Below are 8,156 nucleotides of genomic sequence, written 5' to 3'. Positions count from 1 at the left end.
TGATAGGCAGTTAAAAATATTAATAAAAAAAAAAAAAAACTATGGGGTATTTTGAGCTGAAACTTCACAGACACATTCAGGGGACACTTAAGACTTATATTACATCTTTTGAAAACATGTTCTCCGGCACCTTTAAAATGTGCAGTGCTAGGGCCAGGGTGTACTCAGGGTTGAGGACTACTGGGCTAATGGAAAGGTGTAAAAAAAAAAAAACGTTGCTGCTGATGACGACACATGCAAATATGTAAAATGTGTCACTAACACAGAGTGCATATAGGCTATGTGAATGTCACTTAGTGTAATAAACAGATTTTGCACAAAAATGGTATTCTGGTGGTTTGCATGTGTACAGATCAGTATATTTATCTCTGTTTCTGGTAAAAAAAAAAAAAAAAAAAAAGCCAGCATGTAACAGATACCACACTCAGACACAGCTTTACTATGGAAATAAATTCTCACTTTTCCAATATAATTTAAGGAACATGGATTATGATGCAACTGTGTGATACTTTAATTGCATGTCACCTAGATCGTCTTGGTTACTAATATAAATCCTAGTCTAAACAAAACAAGACAATGGACATTGGCGAGTGAGAATTGCATCATAAACCACTCCCCACAAAGCAGATATACAAGGAAATGTGTAGCATTTAAGTAGACGGTGTCCCGGCCATTCAGTGGTGATAGAGAGATTGTGGCAACAGGGTGTAACATCTACGTTCCCTCTTTCAGGGACAGAGATTATATTATTAACCAAGACACTCCCTATCAGTCAGTCACATTCGATGTTGCATCAGAACTGAACTGATGAATTGGGATCCCTACCAAAATGCCAGGATTGCTATCCTTTCCAGTGCCTGTGTAAGCCGCCTGACTCCCCGCACCTGCCGCGGTCTAAGAAAAGACAGGGCTTTACATGGAGAAAGACGATCATTGTTGCTCCTTCTTACCCACACAATGAGACTTTTTGGACAACATTGGGAAAGCGTGCCTATTCTTAACAGAAAAGGACGCTACAGAGACCACATCCTGCTCACAGGGAAGTAACATGTGAAGTTACACATATGGACTGGCCTTTAGGGCAGTGCTACATATGGAAGGTCTCTGTGGTATATCCAGTCTAGCTATGTTGGAGTTAATACTGCACAGAGACGGCAGAGCAGCTCTGCCAATGGAAAGACACAAGCACGCCTCCATCATGTCCGACTGCCGAGGGTGGGGGTGGGGGGGACTCACCTGGGGAGCAAGATAGGCGCTCGAATCCCATCCTTAGAGGGTAATGGTGCCACAAGAAAGACACTGAGCAAGTCCCCTCACGCACTAGCCAGTACACGGGAGGACACAGGCTCTACACAGAGGTTGTAAAACCTCACAAATGTGTTAGGTGTCGCCCAGCCCGCAGCTCTACAGATGTCTGTGAGGCAACACTCCGAGTGGAGTGAGCTCTCACCTCAAGAGGACACGGCTTGTCCTGAGCCTGATATGCTAAGACAATGGCATCCAATATCCAGTGGTCCAACTTCGTCCCAAGAGGGTACAAGGTGAGGACAGGGAGTGGGGACCGAGTGTGCAGTGCAACACTTACCTGGCTCCACAGTTCCTGTGGGGGACTGAGAAGGAATAATATTCTCAAACTGCACGCCACTGCCTGTTGGCAATAAAAGAGGGGTACAAGAGTGGCAAGGCATAGCGTCGCACACGTGCCCTCTAGGGACCCAGAGATAGAGGAAGTTGCTCTTTAAATGACAATTTGGGTACTGCTGGCCATGAAGCCAGCAGCGGAACAGAAAATTGACTAAAAAAAAAGATTCTCTACCTACCCCTCCTCCAGGGGAAGCAGTGGTGCGTTCTTCATCTCCTGAAGACCTGTTCCCTCCATCTCTGAGTCGCCCATCTCAGGCCGCTTCACCTCATGCTTAGAGAGCCTGGCAGGGGCTGGAACAGCTGTGTCGCCTTTCTGTAGCCAGCTCCATGCTGTGACCCAAGCGGGGGAACTGCAGCCAGCAGCAGGGTGGATGCAGCTGTAGGACACTGCTGTTCAGCATGCCGTGCCCCGAGTTACCAATCGTCCAGCCTCAAGCGTTCGGGACATGGTGGAGGATTCCACTTCTGTTCACAGTGGCCCAGGAAAGGATGGCCGTCAGCTCTGGATCAGACCCGAACAACGTTACTTTCCCCAAAGGGGGCAGCACAGTCACAACAAAACAGTTTTTTGAATTTTGAAATGCTTTGTAATATTTTATTCTTTTCCTTTCAATAAACATTTGATTGCAAAAAAAAAGTTCGAACGTGACTGATTGATAGGGAAATATTGCTACAAGCTAATTCTAAACAGCCAGCCCTCAAAGTAAAATTAAATAAATTTAAAGTAACCTATAAAGAAAATTAATGCACTGATTTTGATTTTATTGTCTGCTAATATTGTGGGTAAGCCAAAACCAAAAAACAGACAAAACAGACCTTTGTTTTATAGGTGGTGAAGAGGACAGATCTTTTTTTTCTTTTAGTGTCTCAACCAATGGTAGGTAATGTGGTTAACAGTGTGGTAAATCCAGGAAGTATATAAGGAAATGTTTGAGTAAATGGACAGCAGAAAAAGTTGTTATAGTAATTTTACAATGGGCATTTCTTCTTGGGCATTTGTTACTGTTCTTTGCATATTATGTAAGTCATGTTTCATTTTTAACATATTTAAAACATCACTCAGGCTCTGCACAACATCACCGTATTCATCAGCCAAATAAAGTCATAGCTGTGGCACTTGGCAACACTGTGACACTGCAGTGTTATGCCCGTGGAGATGACATATTTTGGTATAAGCAAATATTTGGACAACAACCTCGAGTCATATCAGTATTTTTTAAATTGTCAGAACCCAAATTTTACAACGAATTCAAAAATTATCGATTCTGGGGCAAGAGATTGAGCAGCAACTCTAATCTGACAATTTCAAGCATCACTCAGTCAGATGAAGCAGTGTATTATTGTGGATTAAGAACATTGTATATTGAGTTTGGAAGTGGAACACATCTGATAACTAAAGGTAAAACTTAATTCAGAAACAATGTATGCATCATATTGATTTCATTTAGTCTATTTGTGGTTATCATGTACATCTGCAAAATAAGAAATAGATTTTTATGCATCTCTAAAATGAGTTAAAGACCTGAATAATTGATTTTTTAAACCATTTTTTGATTGTGTTTGATTGTAGGTCGACAAAATTTAGCATCAAATATTTCAACATCTGATCTTCTGAATGGCTACATGGAGTGTCAACAAAAATGCTATGAAAACAGTACAAAACTGAGCTATCGGCCAAACTGAGCTATCGGGGGAGAAGAGCCTTGGTGAGAGAGGTAAAGAAGAACCCAAAGATCACTGTGGCTGAGCTCCAGAGATGCAGTCGGGAGATGGGAGAAAGTTGTAGAAAGTCAACCATCACTGCAGCCCTCCACCAGTCGGGGCTTTATGGCAGAGTGGCCCGAGGGAAGCCTCTCCTCAGTGCAAGATACATGAAAGCCCACATGGAGTTTGCCAAGATGGTGAGAAATAAGATTCTCTGGTCTGATGAGACCAAGATAGAACTTTCTGGCCTTAATTCTAAGCGGTATGTGTGGAGAAAACCAGGCACTGCTCATCACCTGTCCAATACAGTCCCAACAGTGAAGCATGGTGGTGGCAGCATCATGCTGTGGAGGTGTTTTTCAGCTGCAGGGACAGAACGACTGGTTGCAATCGAGGGAAAGATGAATGCAGCCAAGTACAGGGATATCCTGGACGAAAACCTTCTCCAGAGTGCTCAGGACCTCAGACTGGGCCGAAGGTTTACCTTCCAACAAGACAATGACCCTAAGCACACAGCTAAAATAACAAAGGAGTGGCTTCACAACAACTCCGTGACTGTTCTTGAATGGCCCAGCCAGAGCCCTGACTTAAACCCAATTGACCATCTCTGGAAAGACCTAAAAATGGCTGTCCACCAACGTTTACCATCCAACCTGACAGAAATGGAGAGGATCTGCAAGGAGGAATGGCAGAGGATCCCCAAATCCAGGTGTGAAAAACTTGTTGCATCTTTCCCAAAAAGACTTATGGCTGTATTAGATCAAAAGGGTGCTTCTACTAAATACTGAGCAAAGGGTCTGAATACTTAGGACCATGTGATATTTCAGTTTTTCTTTTTTAATAAATCTGCAAAAATGTCAACAATTCTGTGTTTTTCTGTCAATATGGGGTGCTGTGTGTACATTAATGAGGAAAAAAAAATGAACTTAGATGATTTTAGCAAATGGCTGCAATATAACAAAGAGTGAAAAATGTAAGGGGGTCTGAATACTTTCCGTACCCACTGTATTGATAATAAATTATAAGCCTTTATAAGTCCTACTATAACTGGCATGGAGGACTAATAACAAAATACATATAAAAGGATATTTTGAGATAAACTCATGCTTATTCATGATCAAGCACAAATATTTTTTATTGTCCTCTTCAAACTCAGCAGCTGATGTAGCAGTGAATGGAATTTTTTCTGCACTATAAAAGCAACAGCAGCATGAAGGTGTTGTTGTGCAGCAAAAGTGTGATTGCTGCTCTGATGATTGTGTGGTAATTGTGTGTTCCATTGTAGCTGAAAACTGGAATAAAGTGGACTATACTCTGCAGTGAGCACTGGTTACATTTTGTTGCTAAGTTTTCATGTGGGGTTATTTGAAGACCATCAGAAGGAAAACGGGTCAGTCATTCATCTGGTCCAAATATGGCTACTTAAAAGTAGGTGAATTAGTCGTACATCACAATTATATATTTATATAATTGTGATGATAAAAAAGAACATTTACCACAATGGCTTTAATTTAGTATTCTGGAACAGGACAGCGTTGCACACTGTTTTTCAAGTTTTTGACATAGTCAAATACATGTTATATGCTATTGTAGTTAAGATTTGTTTTATTTATTTGTTTGGAACATTTTCTTCCACAAAATGAGGAATTAAGAATTTTTCCTTGCCATGTAACCTGTCAAACTACCCAGACCCCAAACAAATTAAATAAATAAATAAATAAATAAGACATTTCAATCATTTCCATATGGATACCATTCACTTCCAGTAGAGCTCAGAGTGTTCTTCTTAATTTTTATTTATTTTTTTTTTTTTGGGGGCATACACCTCCTACATGTGAACAGATAGACTTTATCTGTGATTACGTGAGGGAGGGTTAAAAATCAGTCTTGAATTAGGCTCCGCCTCCACCACTGTGCCTTGCTGAAACGCCTGGTTTAAAGTATTTCAATGTCTACTTTTTGAATGTGCGTTTGCCTGACCTGAGTTTCTCAAGACAGACCATTAATATTAGTCATTTTTGAGAGAGAAATATAAACATTAATATATAAATATAATATATAAACATAACATTAGTATAAATAAAATGTAGTAAATTCCATCCTGTTGTATGAATGTCAATAGTTCTGACTCCAAAACACACTAATAAGAGAGCAGCAAAACAAGATTTTGTATCTCTTGGGACCATCAAATGTAAATGTGTGTGTTAAAGATATGGAATGCATGCACGTTTTTAATTTCAACTTGTGTTTGGGGTACAGTGTTAAAGAATCCTTGCATGTGTGAATGATTGTTTTTTATGTGCATGGGCTTCTGTCTGTGCAGGAGTGCATCTGTGCTCATACGTGTGAGCAGTATTGTGCAGATCATGAGACGTGTTATTTTAAGCGGTTTGACTGTACCACTCCCGTCCTCCTGTCACCCACATCTTCACTTAAGTTACCCATGACCACTCATCTCTACTGACTAACATCATCCTCAGTGGGTTTCTTAGTAAACAACTCACTTACCGCAACAACATTTAAAGTTTCCACAGGATGTATAGCTATTTTTGTCACAGTTAAAGTTAGTAGTGCTCAAATGCATGCATTTAAGGAAATACTTTTAAAAAGTAATCTTTCAGAAGGACTTTTTATACTTTATATTAAAATTCATTTTAAACTAAATTAACATTACTGTCACTAGAAAAATAATACTGCATTTAAAAATACTTGTTTTTATATTGTTCTTTGAATGGAATACCTGTTCTGTGTTGGTTTGTGTGTGAAGCTTGAGGGTTTATCATTATAATTATTATTATAGTTACACTTTATTTTGATATTACCCTTTAGACTTTTTGTTGACTAAAAGTAACATTGCACCTACATGTCAACTAACTCTCATTTGAGTAGGTAGGTTTAGGGTTGGTTGACATGTACTTGAAAAGATATTTACAGTCAGTAGAATGTCTGTTGGGGGAGCATCAAAATAATGTGTTAGCAGATATTAATCACAAAGTCTTCTAATAGTCTAATGAGAGTTAGTTGACATGCACTGTAGGTGCAACGTTACTTACAGTCAACAGAATATGTGAAAGCATCAAAATAAATTTTTACTATTATTATTTGTCATTTGCATGCCATTGATAATCAGGAAGGCAGCTCATGAGACCATATACCTTTCAATGCTAAAACCACAATGATGGTTACGTTTCCAAACCATGGCCACTATGTGAAGAGACAAGTACTGCTACTCAATAATGTGATCAAAACAAAGGCCAAACGACTGTCCCATCAAACCGGGACTAGTAGTCACACATGGAAATTGTCACATAATTTAACTTCTTATCTGTAACTTTTTTCTAGAAGTGGTATGTTGATTTCAAACTGCTATTTCAAAATCCCCTTAAAGGGTTAGTTCACCCAAAAATGAAAATTTCGACATTTATTACTTACCCTCATGCCGTTCCACATCTGTAAGACCTTCATTCATCTTTGGAACACAAATTAAGATATTTTAGTTGAAATCCGATGGCTCTGTGAGGCCTGCATAGGGAGCAATGACATTTCCTCTCTCAAGATCCATAAAGGTACTAAAAACATATTTGAATCAGTTCATGCGAGTACAGTGGTTCAATATTAATATTATAAAGCGATGAGAATATTTTTGGTGCGCCAAAAACAACAAAATAACGACTTATATAGTGATGGCCAATTTTAAAACACTGCTTAAGGAAGCTTCGGAGCACAAATGAATCAGTCGAATCATGATTCAGATCGCGTGTCAAACCGTCATACTGCTGAAATCACGTGACTTTGGCGCTCCGAACAGCTGATTTGACACACTGATTCATTTATGCTCCGATGCTTCCTGAAGCAGTGTTTTGAAATCGGCCATCACTAAATAAGTCGTTATTTTTTTTATTTTGGCGCACCAAAAATATTCTCATCGCTTTATAATATTAAAGGGTTAGTTCACCCAAAAATGAAAATTCTGTCATTTATTACTTACCCTCATGCCGTTCCACACTCGTAAGACCTTCGTTAAACTTCAGAACACAAATTAAGATATTTCAGTTGAAATCCGATAGCTCCATGAGGCCTCCATAAGGAGCAATGGACACTTCCTCACTCAAGATCCATAAAGGTACTAAAAACATATTTAAATCGGTTCATGTGAGTACAGTGGTTCAATATTAATATTATAAAGCAACAAGAATATTTTTGGAGCGCCAAAAAAAACTAAATAACGACTTATTTAGTGATGGCCGATTTCAAAACACTGCTTCAGGAAGCATCGGAGCACAGATGAATCAGTGTGTCGAATCTGCTGTTCGGAGCGCCAAAGTCACGTGATTTCAGCTGTTGGCAGTTTGACACGCGATCTGAATCATGATTCGACACACTGATTCATTATGCTCGATGCTTCCTGAAGCAGTGTTTTGAAATCGGCCATCACTATATAAGTCGTTATTTTGTTTTTTTGGTGCTCCAAAAATATTCTCGTCACTTTATAATATTAATATTGAACCACTGTACTCACATGAACCAATTTAAATATGTTTTTAGTACCTTTATGGATCTTGAGAGAGGAACTGTCCATTGCTCCCTATGGAGGCCTCACGGAGCTATCGGATTTCAACTAAAATAACTTAATTTGTGTTCTGAAGATGAACGAAGGTCTTACAGGTGTGGAACGGCATGAGGGTAAGTAATAAATGACAGAATTTTCATTTTTGGGTGAACTAACCCTTTAAATTAGAATGTTTTATGTGAATTCTGTCAAAATTCATGCAAATCATTATAGTTTTGCTGTTGCTATAGCTGTTGGG

This window comes from Megalobrama amblycephala, linkage group LG23 (assembly GCF_018812025.1).
Source record: "Megalobrama amblycephala isolate DHTTF-2021 linkage group LG23, ASM1881202v1, whole genome shotgun sequence".
Lineage (NCBI taxonomy): Eukaryota > Metazoa > Chordata > Actinopteri > Cypriniformes > Xenocyprididae > Megalobrama > Megalobrama amblycephala.
This window is presented reverse-complemented; position numbering follows the sequence as displayed.